General features: G+C 49.9%; 1 protein-coding gene and 1 long non-coding RNA gene across 3 annotated transcripts in view; both read right to left on the bottom strand.

Annotated features, from left to right (window-relative positions):
- The window catches only part of IGF1R (insulin like growth factor 1 receptor), a 301,102-nt gene that overhangs the window by 253,927 nt on the left and 26,916 nt on the right, over nucleotides 1-20,259 (bottom strand). The gene's annotated exons all lie outside the window — the stretch shown is intronic.
- On the bottom strand, nucleotides 3,221-19,656 carry LOC122706313. The gene is made up of 3 exons (XR_006344370.1): nucleotides 15,063-19,656; nucleotides 11,396-11,402; nucleotides 3,221-3,232 (listed from the first exon to the last, which is right to left on the bottom strand). It is a non-coding gene; the product is annotated as an uncharacterized LOC122706313 (long non-coding RNA).

Genomic DNA, 20,259 nt, shown 5'->3' with positions numbered 1-20,259 from the left:
TGTCATCTGCATATCTGAGGTTATTGATATTTCTCCTGGCAATCTTGATTCCAGCTTGCACTTCATCCAGCCTAGTGTTTCTCATGATGTCCTCTGCATATAAGTTAAATAAACAGGGTGACAATATACAGCCTTGACGTACCCCTTTCCTGATTTGGAACCAGTCTGTTGCTCCATGTCCAGTTATAGCTGTCGCTTCCTGACCTGCATACAGACTTCTCAGGAGGCAGGTCAGGTGGTCTGGTATTCCCATCTCTTTAAGAATTTCCCTCAGTTTGTTGTGCTCCACACAGTCAAAGGCTTTGGTGTAGTCAATAAAGCAGAAGTAGATGTTTTTCTGGAACTCTCTTGCTTTTTTAATGATCCAACAGCAATTTGAACTCTGGTTCCTCTGCCTTTTCTAAATCCAGCTTGAACATCTGGAAGTTCATGGTTCAGATACTGTTGAAGCCTGGCTTGGAGAATTTTGAACATTACTTTGCTAGCGTGTGAGATGAGTGCAATTGTGCAGAAGTTTGAACATTCCTTGGCGTTGCCTTTCTTTGGGATTGGAATGAAAACTGACCTTCTCCAGTCCTGTGGCCACTGTTGCGTTTTCCAAATTTGTTGGCATATTGAGTGCAGCACTTTAACACAATCTTTTAGGACTTTAAATAGCTCAGCTGGAATTCCATCACCTCCACTAGCTTTGTTTGTAGTGACGCTCCCTAAGGCCCACTTGACTTCGCATTGCAGGATGTCTGGCTCTAGGTGACTGATCATACCATCATGGTTATCTGGGTCATGAAGACCTTTTTGTATAGTTCTTGCCACCTCTTCTTAATATCTTCTGCTTCTGTTAGATCCATACCATTTCTGTCCTTTATTGCAACCATCTTCACATGACATGTTCCCTTGGTATCTCTAATTTTCTTGATGAGATCTCTAGTCTTTCCCACTCTATTGTTTTCCTCTATTTCTTTGCACTGATCACTGAGGAAGGCTTTCTTATCTCTGCTTGCTATTCTTTGGAACTCTGCATTCAAATGGTATGTATTCCCTTTTCTCCTTTGCGTTTAGATTCTCTTCTTTTCCCAGCTATTTGTAAGGCCTCCTCAGACAACTGTTTTGCCTTTTTGCATTTCTTTTTCTCAGGGATGGTCTTGATCACTGCCTTCTGTACAATGTCACAAACCTCCATCCATAGTTCTTCAGGCGCTCTGTCTATCAGAGCCTTGAATCTATTTGTCACTTCCACTGTATAATCACAAGGAATGTGATTTAGGTCATACCTGAACGGTCTAGTGGTTTTCCCTACCTTCTTCAATTTAAGTCTGAATTTGGCAATAAGGAGTTCATGAGCTGAGCCACAGTCAGCTCCTGGTCTTGTTTTTGCTGACTCTATAGAGCTTCTCCATCTTTGGCTGCAAAGAACAGAATCAACCTGATTTCAGTATTGACTATCTGGTGATGTCCAGATCATTCCTAAGGCTAAGAGCTGAAGAACTGATGCTTTTGAACTGTAGTGCTAGACAAGACTCTTGAGAGTCCCTTGGACTGCAAGGAGCTCAAACCAGTGCATCCTAAAGGAAACCAGTCCTGAATATTCACTGGGACGACTGATGCTGAAGCTGAAACTGCAATACTTTGGCCACCTGATGCAAAGAGCCAACTCACAGGAAAAGACCCTGAGGCTGGGAAAGACTGAGGGCAAGGAGAAAGGGTGAGATGGTTAGACAGCACCACCAACTCAATGGACATAAATCTGAGCAAACTCCAGGAGTTTGTTAGTGAAGGACAGGAGAATCTGGCGTGCTGCAATCCATGGGGTCACCAAGGGCTGGACATGACTTAGCAACTGAACAACGGCAACGCCCAATCTAAACACTCATATTCTTTCCATGCCATTATAAATTAAGTATATTAGTTTACTCCTAAATAGGACAAGGAGTTTTTATACAGGAGTACTTGGATGTAATTTATTATTGCAGTATTCATAGTGATATTCATATACTGATGACATTAGCAAGTGTTAATATCAATTTGTTTGCAATCATTTCGAATAAACCAAAAAATTCAGTACCCAGGGAAAGAGCATAAAGACCCAAAACCCAAGTCTGCTGAAATTTTCTATGGCCCCCAAACAGCCACGGGAGGAATCCCGAGATGCCGTCCCAGGCCCCTTCCACGGCCAGTATACACCACTCCATGCACAGAAGCCGCAGTTCAGGGCCAGGACCGACAGCTTCTTCAGATCAAAGCACTGCCTCACACTGGACACTTGCTCACCACTTACAGAAGCAAAGGGAAGAGGCAGGAAAAACTACCCACTTCTTCTGGAACAAGAGACAAGTCCAAGGCAGGACCCAGCCACCAGCTGTTTCGGATTCCGTGAGTGACACTGTTGGTCTCTGGGGTGTCCTGTGATAGGGACCGAAGAGGGGGAAACCTGGCCGGGCCACGAGCGCCCGCACCGTGCTCACAGGGCACAGGCCACAAACAGGGACGCGAACACGAGACGCTTCATCCCTGCCGCAAGATAACAGAGGCGCCGGGGAGGGACCGCGCCGCACTGCGGGGGAAGGAGAGGCACAGCCTTGCTGCGACTCACTGGTCATTAGGAGGAGATCGTAAGACACCGCTTTTCCCTTTTCAAAGAAACGGAGAGCCAAAGAAGTCGCAAACCTTAGGAAAGTCGCCCGCACGTGAGAGCACAGGCTGGCCTGTGAAGAATCATGGAAGCCCGTGGAGTTGAAGGCAAGTAGGAAGCAGAGAAAACGAACACAGCTGGAAGGCAGAGGCAGGGGCCTGGGGGGCAGCCCCGAAGCCATGAGCAGCCGCAGCAGAAGTGAAATAGGTGGGAAACCGACAAGACCGGGAGTGGGGGCGCGGGCGGGGGGACCAAAGCGCCGGCGGGGGCCACCCTGCAGGGAGGGGCCAGAGCGCGGGCAGCCAGGCTGGCGAGGGACACGGGCAGGGCTCACTCCCCCTAAGATGCCACTTTAAACAGCCTTTCCACCGACAGAAATGCTATTCCTCACAAATGCCTCCTCACAACATCAAAAGGCACTATTTCTGCTCTAGGGACTTGAGTAAATGGCATAAACAAACTATACATCTTTGGAAAACAAATCCCACAAACTGCTCATATAAGAAGGGCTAATGAAAAGCATTTGGCTGAGAAAACCCCCAAAAGCTGTGTATCTAAGTATTAATATTTGGAAAAGAAATTCAATTCTAATGCTATTGCATGCTCTGCATTAAACACAATCCTGGGTCCTAGAAAAAGAAAATGGGTGACTCAGGTCTGAGCCCTGGAGTGTGCTATATATAAAATATATATAGCCTGGTTCCTGACCCCAACAGGTCATACCGCTCCCATCTCTAAGCCTCATCTTCCACACCTGCAAAATGGGCGGCTTATACCTACCCCACTGAGGCTGTCACAGCATCAGATGAGGACTTCTGTGTTCTGTGTTCCTATCGTAAGAGTAAGCTTGAGGCAATATTACTACATAAATTAGACATTAATAAAAACATTCATCTGTTGTGTTGCCCCAATCTAAACATAACTAATATACCGCAATGGGGAGAAATGAACAAAACCGTCGATTAGCCTTCTAACACCAGCTTCATTAAAGAACAGCCAAGGTAGTTACCTAATTAAAATGTTCTCCACTTTGATCACCTCTTCTTTAAAAATATGGGACAGCCTTGGCTGTACGTGGAAATAAAAGACATCGGGAAGCATAATTAGCATCACTTTGCCGCAGGTCTAGAGGCAAATAATAAAGAAAAACCTGCTCATAAGAAAGCCAGTTGTCACCTCTGGTTCTGGGAGGAAAATCCTATAAACCAAACCTTCTGTCTCAGCCTGAGGCCCAGAGTAAGGGTTCTCTACTTCCCTTAAAATGAACTCTTCGAGACCAGTCACTTAGTACTACCAAAATTACCTCCGGACCCTATCACTCTGCAAAAGCCATGCTGAATCAAGAGGTCAGGAGGGGACTCGTGTCTGTCACTGAGCTTTGTATAAGGAGATACAATAACCACCTCTTGGGCTGGGGCAAATAAAACAAGATAAAAGTTTTAACAGTCAATGAACAGGGCTCAGGGACCGCAAAGAAGGGAGCCAGGCCTCCCACCTCTGGGAGTTCAGGAAGCATTCTCAGGGGAGGGGATCGCTAAAGATGATCTGAAAGGTGAGCAGGGTCTTGCCAGGAAAGGGGGGAGGGCAGGGGAGGCACACACCTGGAGCTGGCTGGCAGCGGTTCAGGGGAACCCCAGGGGTACCGCCTGTGAGACAGGGAAGAGAACCAGGGGAACAGCAGACCAGATGCTGGAAAGCAGACTGAGACAAGTGCTCAGTAGGTCAGCTTCATTTTGCAGGCCGAAGGACAGAATTCAAGACCCTGAGCGTGCATCCGAACAGCCTGGAGGGCTTGGGAAAACAAGACGGTGCAGGGGCCTGAGAACTGGCACTTCCAGTAAGTGCCTGCTGGCCTGGGTACCACCCTGTGAGAACGAGTGCCCCAGAAAATAATCCTTTAAGCCCCCAACCTATCAGTACCCTCCCCCGGACTATACTTGCTATGTGATGGGCGACACGCCTATGCGCCTCAACGTGATTTTCACCAGAAAATCCCCATAGGAAGCCCATGGACACCATGCAGAAAGCACAGCAAAGATGAAGAAAAAGGGGGCAGAGGCGGAGTGTCCCTAGCGCTCCCTGGTCTACCCACGGCGGCTACATCTGCAGCCCCTTCTCTGAGTCAGGATCTCAGCCCAGCCTCAGGGAAGTGGGAGCGTGAGTCTCTACCCACTTGTCAGCAGACTGCAACAACCAAAAAACTCAGAGGAGGGGAGAAGAGACAATGTTGTGATAACAAACACTACGGATACTCCAGAGTCTGTTAAAATAGAATTTTCTGTGTAAATGTAAACAGATACAATTCATGTTAAGCCTTTTATCTTCGTGTATCAATGAGAATGTATTTGCACTGTGCATGTGCGTTTATATTCTACATGGACTACAGACTCAGGATGTTCTACAGACTACAGACCCACGCACCTGATGCATTCAATAACTGCAGGCCATCTTCAGAATGTAAGGGATTGCATTACACACGTGACTCCGGGGACAGAAATTAAAAATTAAGTGAGATTTTCAATGTGCAATGAACAAATTCACTGCCCCCCCTCCTAAGAGCCATGTTTACCATGCATAAAAACAAACCTAGAAACCCGTGCACACATGAGGTGTAGTCCTGAAGGCTCTGAACGTGAAAACAGAGAGCTATGATGTGGCACAGAAATTCCGAAGACCGGTAAGGTGTTTACATCCTGCCTGCCAACAGAGAAAGGGAAACTTCACCGGGAATTAATTCAAAGGCTAGCGCGAACACAAGCCCCAGCAACCCCATCACATAAAGCATCTGGAGCCAGACAGACTGCTGAAGAAGGCAGCTGGGTTTGCTTCCACGGAGGTGCCCCAACCGTTTTCCTGGGTTTTCATTAAGAACAGCTTTGCCTGCTCTGACGGTTACTCCAAATCCCTTTCTGATCTTAAAATATTGAAAGCCCGATATCCTTTCTAAGTCTCTATATTTTAAAAGTGCCTTCATGAGAGCCTCCCATCCTTTCTAGTTATTTCCAGTTCCGATGGCTGGCTGCCTTTTTGACGAAGCAGCACACAGGGACCAGCCTCTCTGGGTTACGGCTACCCACTCAGGCCCACACAGGCCCTGTGGGGCTCCCCACTACCCAGGCGGGCGGGACGGCACCCCAGCCTCTGAACCCTGAATCTGTGCGGCCAGCGGACGACGCTGGGGAGCCCAGCAGAGGGAAGCAGGTGTGCCACAGCCTGACCTGCAAAATAGGCATTCGTCTGCCTTCTCTCCCCTCTCCCTTAAGGACTTCAGGTTTCCTACTCAGGAGCCGGCAAGCCTTCTAATGAGAATCAGCCCTGCGGCCCCCACTCCATCTCATCGGCTTTTGTAGAACATGTATCAGTGCACATCCTCGTTTCATGAGCACTGTCCCAGCCTCTGCGGTGCTCCAGTTCTCCCAGTGACCTGCACTCTTCAACCAGCCAGTCATCCAGACAGACTGATGCTCGGGGCAGAAAACCCACACACCTGTTCCCCCGGCCCTGTGAGGCGATTTCTCGTAACGTGGTGTTGAAGGTGCGTCCCTTGAGTTGCTGAAGCTTTTTCTCTTGATCGGGGCCTTTGATGAGAGGGAGGGGCACTGGGTCAGTCCTCAGCGACCAGGCAACTCTTGGTTCCATCACTGATTAGCCACCACTTGGCCCAAGCTCGGTCCTTCCCTGCTTTGCCTCCATTCCCTCCAACATCAGATGAGAGCACAGGGCTAGATACCTTCATCCTCCCAACAAACACGTAAAAAACACCTCCCAAGCGCTAACATGTACCTTCCAGGTGCTGGAAGTCATCAGTGAACAAAACCAACATGCTCCTGCCTTCACGCAAGTCCTGAAGGGTCCTAACACCATGCACTCTCTGCCCCCCAGGGCAGAGCCCAGGGCCCCCCTGCAACGACCCCAGCACAGTCCGCACGGCCGGCTGGATGCACACTCAGACAAAGAGAACAGTCCCACGGGTGCCCACGCAGTCAACACGTGCCTGCCACAGAGCACCGCCGCACAGACACGACAGGGCACGCAGCTCAGAGGCTCTGACAAGCACGGAGTGGAAGGAATACCCGCCCCTTGGAGGAGAGGTGAATCTGCAGGTGCTGGAGCAGAATCATCACTGCTGAGGCTGCAGAAAATGCAAAGGCTTGGCAGGAGCGGGAGGAGGAAGGGGAAGGGGCTGGGGCAAGGGGACAGGCTGCTCCCCTCACCACACTTCCAAGACAAGGGCTGCGAGGATGTGCGGATGTATCTGGCTACAGGAAACCACCTGAGAATGGGAAAGTTAGGAAACTGATGGCCTAGCGAGACAATTCTGCCCTTGAGTCACATCTGATGGTCGGCCACAGTCTCGTTTGCAGAAATGGGGCCGTGCAAGTGGGGTTTTTAGCTTCTTCCCAGTTTATACAGAGATGTGTGCAGATGCCCACCTGTCTGACCACTCACACCTCTGGTGTGCTCAGAGCCCATTTCCACGGAGGACTCTCCCTGAGGCCCCTGTGTCTTCTAGCTGGACTGGGTACAGCACCACCCCCCACCCCAGTCATGCCTGGCCTGGCAACGTAGGGCTCAACGCCCCACCTGTCTGAGTCGGGGCTGTGGCTGGACCCGCCTTCCTTCCCACCGGGTCCTCCTGGGTCCTGGGTGGTGGACGGACTGTGTACCCTGCGTTAGCTGCTCCTATCAGAGCATCTTAAGGCCGGTCGCATCCTTGACTCCTCCACTGAGGCAGGCCTGGCGGGTACCCTCCGCATTCGGGATCTCTCTCCATGCCCTCGGTGCCTGGACAGCAGCCTCCAGGAAGACACTCCCCGCATCCTGCCAGGAGAAGACACCCCAACCCAGGGCACCCCCAGGCCTTGGCTTCCCGAAGATCAGTGAAATGCCTTTCTCTCAAGCAGTTCAATCCCACTCTGCTCCAGATAACAGCCCGACACCCACGCCGCCATAGTAACATTCCCTCCCTGTACTCTCGGGGTATCAGCCAAAGGCCGGAACAGAAGAAAAACACTCCCGCAGAGTGAAGCCAGAGGTCATAAACGGTAAACCATCATAAGACACAAAGACCTGGAAATTCGGGATTTTTTTTCCTTCTTGGCCTGAGGACTTTTTCAATGGGTAGACTGGGGGGACACTAGACTTCATCTACAGTGCCTTGTTAAAAATCTCATCATATCCTTGTCAACAAGGTAAAACAAGACAAACTACATTTGAAGAGCTTGGTAAATACACAATTTACCCTTCAAAGTGCTGACTCGCGAATGACCCAAAGAAGGTCTCTAGTGGAAGGCGACAAGGCTCTTTCTGTATGTTTCAACATTTTCATCAATTACTTGAGTGATGGCACAGATAAAATGTTTATCTAATCAAGGACGACAAGTTTCCAGGAGAGATGGCAAATACATTGGATGACAGAGTCATGAGCTAAAAAGATCAACAGATTGGAATTGCAATAGAGAGGAAATAATGTTATTTGGACACTTGGGTGCAAAAAAAGAAATGCACAAATGTAGGAGGTGTGAAAAAGACTTAGGAGATTTAATTGGATATAATTTCTGTATGTGATGATGGGGCGTTGTGACTGCCAGAAAAAAAAAAAGCCAGGCCATCTTAGACTATACTCAAGGAGACTTTGTAAAGTGAGGGGCCAGAGGAGGGGGTCCCCAAAACGAGGTTTCTGACTCTGCACTTTAAAAAGAGAAGAGAGGAAACGGGAAAGCACCCCAGGGATAGCCAGGAGGAACAGGGCCGTGAAGTCCATCCCACGGGGAACGGCTGCAGACAGCAAGCAAGCGAGGGTCCACAGGAGGCGGCTGGCTGGTTCCGGGCAAGGCTGAGCGGGAAGGAAAACGCAGAATACAGAACCAACGCAGTGCAGAGGCTTCGGGTTCCGTGTAAGAACACACAGTAGGATTTACGTGAAGTGAGAATGGGCTAAAGAGGTGACGAAGGTTTCTGTGGACTGGCACATTTCAGAGACTCTGTCCTGACTTTGCCCACCGCTGGTAACTGCGGGGGTGACATCTGCCCTGTTCACAGCTGAGAACACTAACCAACAAAGGACCCACCCAGGGCCAGTCCGTCACCAGGGCCCAGAGCTGGGGCTAAAATACGGATTCCCTCACACAATTCTGAGCAGAAAACTCCTTTTGAGAGACAGTCCAAGGCTGGCAAGGATGCTACTGCCCAGGGCCTGTCACCGAAAGAGGGGTCCTCCCACAGCCGGTGTACCTAGAGAGCCATCTGCCCGGGCTCGGAGGTAGAGACCTCCGTCAGCCCGAAGCCCGGACCCCTCCTGTGAGAGCCTCACAGATACCTCAACCCACGTGGAAAGGCATGAAATCCTGCCATGGGGGGAAACTGCTACTGTTTCCGACCTCATATTCCGAGGAAAAGCATACGCTGTCGCCACAAGTTAATTCCACTGCAGAACGTCAAATTCTTGCTTTTGTTCACAAGCCACGGAGAAAAAATAAAGACAGAAAACACACTCTATCCAACTCCAGGCCAAGTTCTCCCTGGAGGAGAGAGGTAGAGCTCACAGATTTGGAACGCAAGATTTCAACTGCATCAGATGACCGCTACTTTGCGTTCCCATGGAAGCACATGCCCACCTTTATCTCAATTCTCAAATAGCTTTCCTTCCACCTATCAGTTGCTCTTTATAAACAAGTCAGACTTTCCTCTGCAAGTCACAGAGAAGTCGGCCCTCTGGACTGTAGTACACACACTCTTTATTTGGTGCTGCAATTCTGATCACACCAAGCTGCCCTAACGCTGAGAGAGTTACCACCCAATGAAAAAATCTATATGTTCTTTCACAGTAGTTGAGAAGCTCATTCTTTGTCTTTACAAGTTCAGGTTGAGAACAATACAATCCTCAAGTACCCAGAGAACTCTGAGAAACTGAGCAACACTTGCCTTTTAAAGCAAACCACTTAGTTAAAAAGAAATGATAAAATGAACTTACATATAAAACAGAAAGAGACCCACAGTCCTAAAGAACAAATTTATGGCTGCAGAAGGGAGGGGAGAGGAGAATGGGAGAAAGGAGTTGGTTAGGGAGCTTGGTACATGTACACACTGCTATGTTTAAAATGGGAAACCAACAAGGACCTACTGTGTAACACAGCATACGGAACTCAACTGTTATGAGGCAGCCTGGATGGGAGGGGAGTTTGGGGGAGAATGGATACATGTGTATGTATGGCTGAGTGGCTGAGTCCCTTTGCTCTTCACCTGAAACTATTAAAACATTCGATCAGCTATACCCCAATACAAAATAAAACGTTTAAAAAAATATCTTTCTTCAAATGTTCCTGATTTTATTTTAAAGATCTATATCATGCTTATAAGCCTCATGTTAAATTTCCTAGGTTGCTCTAGTGATAAAGAACCTGCCTGCCTAATGCAAGAGACCTAAGAGACCCAGGTTCAATCCCTGGGTCAGGAAGATCCCCTAGAAAAGGGAAAGGTAACCCACTCCAGTATTCTTGCCTGGAGAACTCCATGAACAGAGGAGCCTGGTGGGCATGGGGTCGCAGAGACTCAGACATGACTGAAGTGACTTAGCACACATACTTACTAACACTTTTCTTAGCAAACATACACAATTTTTTTTTTTTTTTACATACACAATTTTTTTAGCCTCACTTCTAACTAATCAGTAATAAAGCACATATTTGACTCTTTAAAAAATTAAAGCAAACCACTTAGTGAGGGGCCAAATGCAGCCACAGCATTTGCATTCTTCTCACCCACACCTTCCAGGTGGGCGGACTCAGGGGTGCTGGGAGCACCTTCCAAGTGGGCGGGCTCAGGGGGGCTGGGAGAGCACCGTCCAGGTGGGCAGACTCGGGGGGCTGGGGGAGCACCTTCCAGATGGGAGGGCTCAGGGACACTGGGGCCAGGGGAGCACCTTCCAGGTAGGCAGACTCAGGGGCGCTGGGGTGAGCACCTTCCAGGTGGGTGGACTCAGGGGGGGCTGGGGGAGCACCTTCCAGATGGGAGCGCTCAGGGGTGCTGGGGCTGGGGGAGGAGCACTGCAGTCTGAAGTCCCAAGCAGGGGAATACCAGACTGCCACTCCCCCTCACTCCAAGAAGGCGGCAGATATTCACAAAGCCACACAGCAATACATCTGTGGGCCTTGAGCCCATCCAAGGCTCCTTCTCACTGGTGGAAGGTGATAGGCAAGCCCACCTGCTGGGCTGTCCTGGAGGACTGAAGAGCCTGGAATGGAACAGGTTGATGCCCCTCACACGACCCTCCGATTCAGTCTCCTTGCACCCTTACATCCAGCCTGCACTGTGCAAATTTGCTTAGAAGTCAGCAGCACGGTACAGGCAAGAACCATTACACTTAAAAAAAAAGAAAAAAAAGAAAACCTGGAGACACAGAAGTATGCCAATTTCGTGCAATAGGGTTCCTTCAAGAGCTCCCTGGTACTGGATAACGGACACATTTCCAAATGCAGACCAGAAACGAGATGAGGGCGCTGCCAGGCGGTTCCCGTTCGGGGCTCTGAGAGAGCCCAGACTTTCCCTCACGTCTCCTCTTCAGGACAAGGCCCGGTGCTCCTCTCAGGATGCCACCGTGGACAGGAGGGAAACAAGAGATGCTCCTCTACTAGGGACACACGTGGCCCCGGCAGGGAGGCCTCTGCAGCCGTGTTCCCCGCATCCCGTGGCTGAAGACAGAGCTTCCTGGACCGCAGCCGTGTTCACGGGCTGCACAGAACCAAGCTCCAAGCACGCGATGAAAACGAAGCTGCTCCCCAAGGGAGGAAAGAGTCTAAACCAAAGCCTCAAGTCTCAACCATCGGCAAATCCCGTCCCCCAGGCACGGGGCAGCCCACCCAGGCTAGATCAGCACAGCCTGCCTGCGGCCATCCCATCCCGGCACCCTGTGCTCGGCTGGTCCAGGCCCACCCCCGGGGGCTAACAGGGCTCCCGGGCACAGCGCTGCGGCGGGAGGTGGGGCGGTGAGTCTGTGGCGGCAGGGGGGGTGGGGGGGGCAGGAAAAAGAGGGGGTCCTCACAGACCGGGCAGCAGGGCTGGAAGGGGGCGAGCAGGCAGGTCCCCCCGCCCCAGGGGAGGAACATGGTCCTCCTTCCCACTCCGGGGCAGTGCCTCGGGGGGGAGACACAAGCCAAAGCCTAGACACCGGGGCCCAAGGTCCCCCGGCTGCTCACACGCGGCAGCCTCCAGGCCTTCCTCGCCCGGGCCCCGGGCACTCAGGGCAGGACGTCCGTCCTTCTCCCCATCAGAGCCCCCACACCAGCAGGCAGCAGTTGCCTCCAAGGTATCAAATGGAAAGCAACAAACTCGGGGGACACGTACTGAGTGCTCCCCACTTCTAAATGCGGGGCCTGTGGGAAAGATTTCAGATAAACGCTCTGATTCCTGGAGAAGAGATCTCTATCTTGTTTGTATTTCTAGCAGAGCTTGGTAACGCAAATGCTCCTGGAGAGTCCAGGATTTGTGGTCCTCCATCTACAGAAAGACTTCCAGGGCACCACAATTAGACAAATGAGAACCAAACTATTTTTACCCTATCAGAAGAGCAACAATTAAAAATCTCCTAACACCAAGCTTGAGTGAAGATGGAGCGCAGGGACGCTCCTCCCTTTGGTAGGAGCTCAAGTGTGCGGCTGTTTTGAACTGCACCATCCGACTCAACACTCAAGTGCCCAAAACTCTTTGTCTCAGGAACTCCTCTTCTGGGGACCCATCCCTCGGGTAAGGTGGGGCAGATAGATAAATGTGAAAGCATTCCCCAGAATCTTAGTTACAAAATCAAAAACCAGGAAAAAACCTCCATGTCCATCTTTAAAGAAACCGCTGAAGTTCCCTGGTGGTCCCGTGGTTAAGACTCTGCACCGTCACTGCAGGGGGAACAGCCTGGATCCCTGGTCAGGGAACTAAGATCTGATGCTGCAGCCAAAAAAATCATGCATGCATGCACGCAAAGCAGCCTCAGTCGTGTCAAATTCTCTGCGACCCAATGGACTGTAGTCCTCCAGGCTCCTCTGTCCATGGGACTCTCCAGGCAAGAATACTGGAGTGGGTTGCCCTTTCCTCCTCCAGGGGATCTTCCCCACTCAGGGGTCAAACCCACATCTCTTATGTCTCCTGCAGTGGCAGGTGGGTTCTTTACAACTAGGGCCACCTGGGGAACCCTAAAAAATAAGAAATAAACTGCAAGTTCTCCTTACAGTGAGCAATACAGAGTAATTAAAAAGAACAGAGAGTATCAACATGTTGCTGATTTTTTAAAGCCCTTTTACAATACAGAAGTCCAATAAACACCACCTCAGCCAAGCAAGTCAAGGTTACCATCACTGAAGGCAGGTCATGTTGACAGTGTGTTCCCTGACTACACTGTGACCTCACCTCTGGGGTCTCCCCCTCCCCAAACCTAGGACCCCAGTCTACTCACAGGAAAACCATCAGACAGACCCCAACTGAGGGACACACTGGGTAAAAACTGACCAGTGTTCCTCAAAACTGTCACAGCCACCAAGAACAAGCGATGTCTGAGAAATCGTCACACACCAGAGGAGGTGACAGACACAACTAAATGGATGAATGCAGGATCCTGCCTGGGGTCCTGGGACAGAAAAGAAACCCAGGGCAGAAAAGGCAAAATCTGAAAAAAAGGGCTGAGTTTTCATGAATGAACAGTGATGTGGGAATGCTGACTCCTTAGCTGTGGCACGCACCATGGCAACACGGGATATTAACAGGATACACAGGGACCCTGTACCGTCAGGGCAACTTCTGGGTAACCCAGAACTACTCTAACAGAAGAAGTTCTCTCTAAAAAGAGACCGCGACACAGAGGGAGGAAGACACTCGGACAAGAGGGGTCCTGCTTACGTTTTCTGTTGCTTGTTTCACTTATTTGACTTTGTCGGGTCTTGGTTGCATCATGCAGGACCTTTCCTGGGGGTGCGCGGACTTTCTAGTTGTGGGAGAGGGCTCAGCAGGGCATGTGGGACCCCAGCTGCCCGACCAGGGACCGAACCTACACGCCCTGCGTTGGAAGGTGGATTCTTAGCCACAGGACCACCAGGGCAGGTCCCGCTGTTTTTTAACTACCGATACTGCTCTGTGGCGGCTTCCCTTCTCACCTGGCAGCAGGTGTAGAAACACACAGGCGCGAACGCCTGGAGGGGACACCCTGAGCTGTCAGCAGTGGTTACTTCCAGGGGCGTGAGGAGTGGACTCAGAGACACGCGGGAGAGGAGAGGCAACGCGACCCCCTCTGCTCTGGGACTCTGGGCTGTTTTTACAAGGAGCACACATTCGTACATTATGTGTGCATGCAAAACCATTTTAAAAACAAAGTAGCTCTCTCTGCCACAGGAAGCTATCTGAGACAGATTACCTTGAAAAAGCACAAACTGCACAGTTTTTATGTTTAAAAAACACCCAGGACATGACATGTTTCTCCAGGTAGTGGGTATCTGTGACGCTTACCTTTGGGAAACAAGCTGGGAGGAGGAGGACTCTAAGAAGAGTGGGGGTGAGGAGTTCAGCACTCTGTCTCCTTAGCTTCTGCTCAAGTGTTTTATCAGAAGCATGTATCTTTAAAGAATCATCATCATCAAAATGACAACAAATCCTCACAGTTCATCCCTTACTTGTCCTTCCATCTCCTTGTCCCTGAACCACACCCAAAGGAGCCGACAAACGTTATAATTCTGCCTTTAGGGCCAGACACCCCCACCCCTCTGCCTGGCGGCTGCGGGAAGTCAGGAGGAGTGCCATCAAGCAGCACCCCGGACATGGCCCCCCAGCCCTCCCTGAGCTGTTAGCTGGACCGCTGGTAACAGAGCCTCTCTGCCCAACAGGATCCGCGAGTGTGGACACCACTCTCCCTGTAGCTTCCCGGCAGAGCTGGGAGAATGTGGTAACTGATACCCATAACAACAGGAAAGGATGGCAAGATCCTAACTTGCCTTCTGAATCATCTGTAAACTATGCACAGTCTCCTCCTGCAGTGAATACATTCGAATATTTTGGATTAATACTGTCTGATTAATCAACCTAGGACAAACCCCAGGGTCCCCAACCGGAGTATCTGAAAACCTACTGCAGCTGCCCAAAGCTGCTGCTCCTTGAAAGGACATCAAAAGCAAAGAGACAGAACTGTAAGACATCTAGAGGGAGGAAACAGCACAATAAATATGAGAAATCGCTATTCCAAGTTGCTTTTAAGATCAAGTGACTTAATTTCACTAACATTGATTTTTTTTTTTTTTCCTGGAGTGATTTAATTTTGCTAACACTGGCTGAGCTTCTGTTTACTTGACACTGACAACTGGGCAAGCCAAAGTCACTAACCCACCTCACAGAGACGGGCAGGAGACAGGAACACCAGGCCAGGGGTGGTGGGGGGACCATCCAAATGCGGGGGCTAATGCACGGGGGCTTCAAGGGAGCCTTGGAGGTTAATCGTGGTTTCTTTTCGAGGATTGGGGTCCCTCCCTGATATAAACCGGGGTCTTTTCTCCAAAAGCCTACACTCAGAGAGACTCTGCATGCAATTTCAAGAAGAGCCCTCATCTTTGGGTCTCCTGAGCCACAGATCACTAACCAAGTACTCTTGGGTCTTTAGCATCTATTGAATATAACACTGCTTCACAGACAAATCAACTGAGGTGCAGGGAATCAGATGGCTTTCTCGAAATCCCCCCAGTAGCTGGTGGCAGGGCAGAAAAGCAGCCCTCATCTCATGACGCCAAGCAGAGATGTTTCCAGAGAACAAGCAGCTCACCCAGCAGAGGTAAGCCTTGCCCCCGCCCAAAAAAAAAGCATTATAACATCATTCCCATATGTGCCAACTCTGCACAATGGTACATCCGTGAAACAGGAGCATCCTAACACCCCCCCCAGTATCAGTCTGCGTAGTAAGCCTGAATGAGAGCTCTGCACAACTGCCCTGCAGGAACCCGGGCCAGGGCTGGAGGCCCAGTCCACACCCTGCACTCTGCTCATGAAGCAAGAATCCGTGCTCAGGTCACCAGAGAACACACAGGCGGCTCAGGCCGCGGCCACCTCGTTCCCCCCAACACCGAGCAGGCACGCCGAGCCCTCAGCCGGCGGGACCCAGGGCCCTCTGCTGCAGCGCCCACCACCTTCTGGAACACAGAGCCACGGCGCCTGCGAGGCTCCACAAGAACAGACCGCCGGGGCGCCATGCCCGTGTCCTCGTCTGCTGAGTCCGCCCTGAGCCAGGCGGGGGCCACAGGAGCTGTGTCTCGGGCTGAGAGGTGAGTGGCTGCAGCCTTCCCCACGAAGCCAGAGAGGGCAAAGACAAAATGAGGCACAGCTCTGCAGCCGTGACTTCTCAGAGATCTAGTCCTTTGTCCACATTTAACCATCACACGATGACAGCCTTGGAGCCAAATGGCACGGATGCCAAGTCCTGGCGGCCGCGGCCACCTCTTCCCTGATGACCCCACAGCACCTGGCTGGGGGCTGGGTCCTGGCTGACTGACCGCAACACACCTGCTACCTGCTCCTGAAATGCCAATCTGACGGTGCCCTTTCTTCCATTTCAAGTCCTCCAAAGGCTCCCTGGGCCTTCCAGACAAAACCTAACCTCCCTGGAGCCCTTGTGGTCCGACTGTGCCAACGTCGCCAGCCTCAGCTCCTGGACTCCCCTTCCATGGACAGTACCTGGAGCCACCTCAGGGTCCCAAACTCCAGGACATCAGGTACACAGGCTTCCCAGGAGCTCCTTCAGGCAAAACACTCATTTTCTCCACACCAGCCTTCAACACTCAGCTTGCTGCCAACTTGACCCTTCCCTCTCTGCTCAGCCATGGGACCCTGACAGCATCCATCTGCCTGAGGGTTTAGGGGCTCACTCGCTACTGGACCATGAGCCCCTGGGTGGCAGAGACTGTATTTATTGTCTGTCTTTCACAAAGGCCCACCCAACCCAGGTCTAAGGAGTAGCGGGTCTCAGCAATATCAGGCAATGACTGACAAACACAACATCAGCCACTAACTGTGGTTCACGCATCTCTCCTCTCTCCTCCTACCCAAACCATCAGGGTCAAGTCAGTGGGTACCCAGATCAGCCGGTACATCGGGTGGAATGGCCAAGAAATGGATAAATTAGAATCATCTAAAACTGGTTTCCATTTAGCTTTGTAATATGATTTGGGGCCATAAAACTGACTTTCCTCATTATACTTGGCCTAAGATATTATTAAAATGAATTTGCAATTTTCAAATTATGTTAGCAAATGGCACCCAATTATCTGCAGAGTGGCAGGGCAAAAATCAAAGCTCTGAAAAATCACACAGGAAAGATTTCAAGTTTGGAGGATAAGAAAAGGAAGAAAAAAATGTATATGTGGAATGCATACTGTGGGACCCATCTTTCACCAGGGTATCCCAAACATCTAGAAGCTCAGGGGGGCTACATTAATTTGCTGCAAATCAGTCACTAAGTATTAAGACTGGGTGGAATGCAAGCCCAGGTTTACCGAGGCCAAACCCCACGCACACTGTCAGCATAGGGAGGAGCTCCTCCAAGTGCAATTCCCCTCCTAGTCACTAAATGGTCGCATCCCAATGGCTAAATTTGCTCCTTCTAAAAAAGAAAATAAAAACGCTCCCTGCTCTCATCTGGATAAGCTCTAGTTATGTTTGTAAAACATTCAGAAAAGGCCATAAAAAGATCTTCACTGAGGGCTGTGCTAAGGATTAAGTATTATTCAATAAACCACAGCTTAGAGGCTGCCAGCTGACGTCTAGAACCTGGAAAGAGCGCTGGCTGAATACATCGTGTTTTTTTCCTTCCCTGTTTCAATTTCTAGGTGTAGTTTACATTCATCTGCCCCCCTTCTATGAAAACACATAAAACAATGGAGCAGAGCTACAGTAAGACACAACCAGAGTAGGTGGCATATTATGATAAACAAGGATGACAATAAAACATTTTTCCAGCTGTGATAAACATATTTAGATCTATCGTAGAGGCTGCTGGAGCTACAACTGAAAAAGATCAAAATTACAAGTTGTTTATAACATAGAATTTGTGTCTTTAAAGCTTTCATTTTTTAGGCAGAAGTTGTCTCCCTAGGAGATCATTTCCTTACCTTTTTTCCAAGCTTGAACTTTTTTTTAAGTTGTGACTTTTTGGAGGCTGTCAACACATCCAAAGTGATTTAACAACTGGCTAAGGGCTGGGCAGCACTGTTTGCAAATGAACAAAAGCGCTTGGCTCAGCTCAGAGGCCGGGCTGGTAAAGATGCTGCTCCAAGTGGCCTCCTCAGCCTGCAGAGCTATTCCGGGATCCACACCCACCAGGTGGTCACAACACTCGCATCTCATCACAGCTCGATATTTTGAACAAGGAGTTCAATGAACAGCTGTCTCAGTGTCCCTGAGACCAAGAAGAAAGAGAGTAAGAGAAATGAGAAATTATGTCCAGATGTCTAAACATCCATGCCTTCGTGCCATTTCTTAGCCTCTGAAAGCATTTGGTTTCTATATAGAGGCTTCCCTTCCATACTCAACTCACACATACACACACACACAAAACAAAAAACTTTAAACAATAAACGTTGCCATCCAACTGTGACTGATGAGATGTGCTTGTGAAATTGGCTTGTCAGATGCACTTACATGAGAGGATACCCACTTGATTGCAGTTCATAACATCCCTTACATCTTAAAAACTTCAATAGACAACAATTTCCTCAACGAGCAAAACTACTGTATATGAAACTAAGCTGAGCTAAGATTACCTCATCCCTCAGAAACTGACGGCAGTGAACACGCGGTAGCCCGGCTGGACAGTGCCCACAGGAGCACATGTCCATCTGCGGAAGCCGGGGGACCAGCCAGCCCCCTCCCTGCCTTGTAAGCGGGAACGGCCCCCAAATCCAGAGGAGAGTCAACACAACAGGATAACATCAGATTGAGAAAGACTTAGTTTACTAAATGGAACACTTTACTTTTTGAATCCTAAAGTAAACATCCAGATCACTTGAGGAATCACTGAGGTGCACCCTTGAAAAGGCACTTTATCTCCCTTTGAAGTCAAACTAGTCCGATCCTCTAAAATCCTTGTAACGTCAACTCAACCCCATCTGTCTTAATGACCACCTACTATGTGCCAGGCACTTTGCCAGACACTAGGGAAACAAAAGAACATGTCCCCTGCTCTTAAAGAACCCCTGTAACCAGGCAGTGAGGGAAAGATAAAGCCATCACCCCAGTACCATGCAGTGCATACAAGATACACTGATGGGTAAAGAGGTCACGGACACACAAGGTTAATCGACTCTAGGCAGGGAGGGCTGCCCAAGAGCCTACTTGGAGCAAAATGCACAGCAAGAAAAGTTCAGCATTACCACCCATTGCATCTGACAGTCCTCAAACAAGCCATTGAACAGAATTGAACGTAAATTTCAAAAGCATCCCAGAGAAAGATGTTAGTTTCTATGTCCCTAAGGGAAATATAAAAATGTAGACAAGCTCTTCAATTAAATCTCTAACATTTCTGAATCAACTATTTAAAGACTCCTCTTTATTTGACACTTTTCCCCACACAAAAAATAATCCAAGACACAGACATGCATTTTCAATGTGAAGGCAGGTGTCCTCAGACCCTAAGCAGAACACCAGTTCACCCAACAGGTACACCCTCAGCATCTCCTAGAATGTTCCCAGCCCTTCCTGGAAAACAACTCAGATCATGTTTGTGAATGAAAGGGCCCTGGTATCCTCTGGGAGACGGAAGTTACTCAAAACCACGTCAAACCAGATCATGACGGCAGGCTCTCAGGGGCCAGACGGCACGGGAGACCCCTGTGGGGTCCAGCATGCAGGCTGCAGGCACATCCACCCTGCCGTTTGCTTACCATCCTGCCCCCAGAGGAACCTGGGACTGGGGACACCCTCAAGGGCACCTAAGCCCTCCCTAGTCTCTCTCCACCCTACACGGACAACCACCCCGCGCAAAAGAAACAGTGCAAGGGCTCCATCAAAATCCCAGGTCGGTTTTACATGACCCAAGACAAATCCCAGCACTTCTCCTCTCCCACCCACCCATGCCGAATAATGACTGTCTCCTCCTGGTTACATGTGCCAGACAATAATTCAGATGATGTCCGAGCAATCCTAAATTCAGAATCTTGGCTTGATGCAGGTGTAAGCCAGAGACATGAGCAGAATTTTCAAATGAACCTAAGCCAGACTTTTACAGCCCTGAGGTTGAAGCAGGAGCCCGAAAGGACCCGAGCTGCCCGTTACACCATCAGAGAGTATCACCCGCGCGACGGTGTCCCAGCTCTGCAGCCCGTAACGACCTGAGGATACGCAAGCTGCCCTCTGGAGCTCCCCAAACACCCAGCAAACGACAATGCTACCTCAACTTGGTCTACCAAGGGGTTACCACTTGGGATGAACCCAAATATGCCAGGATCTTCCTCTCATAAAGCCTGAAAGGTCAATGCAACACGCACCGCACAGATTACAAAATCAATGGACATCTCCCTTACAACAACAGTAACTGCTGATGGTGGATGCAAAGCAAGAATTAAACGAGTAGGTGTGGGTCACGTGTCAGGCAGACTGTGAAACAAGTACAATGCAGAGAA

This window comes from Cervus elaphus, chromosome 13, assembly GCF_910594005.1.
Source record: "Cervus elaphus chromosome 13, mCerEla1.1, whole genome shotgun sequence".
NCBI lineage: Eukaryota > Metazoa > Chordata > Mammalia > Artiodactyla > Cervidae > Cervus > Cervus elaphus.
This window is presented reverse-complemented; position numbering and strand designations above follow the sequence as displayed.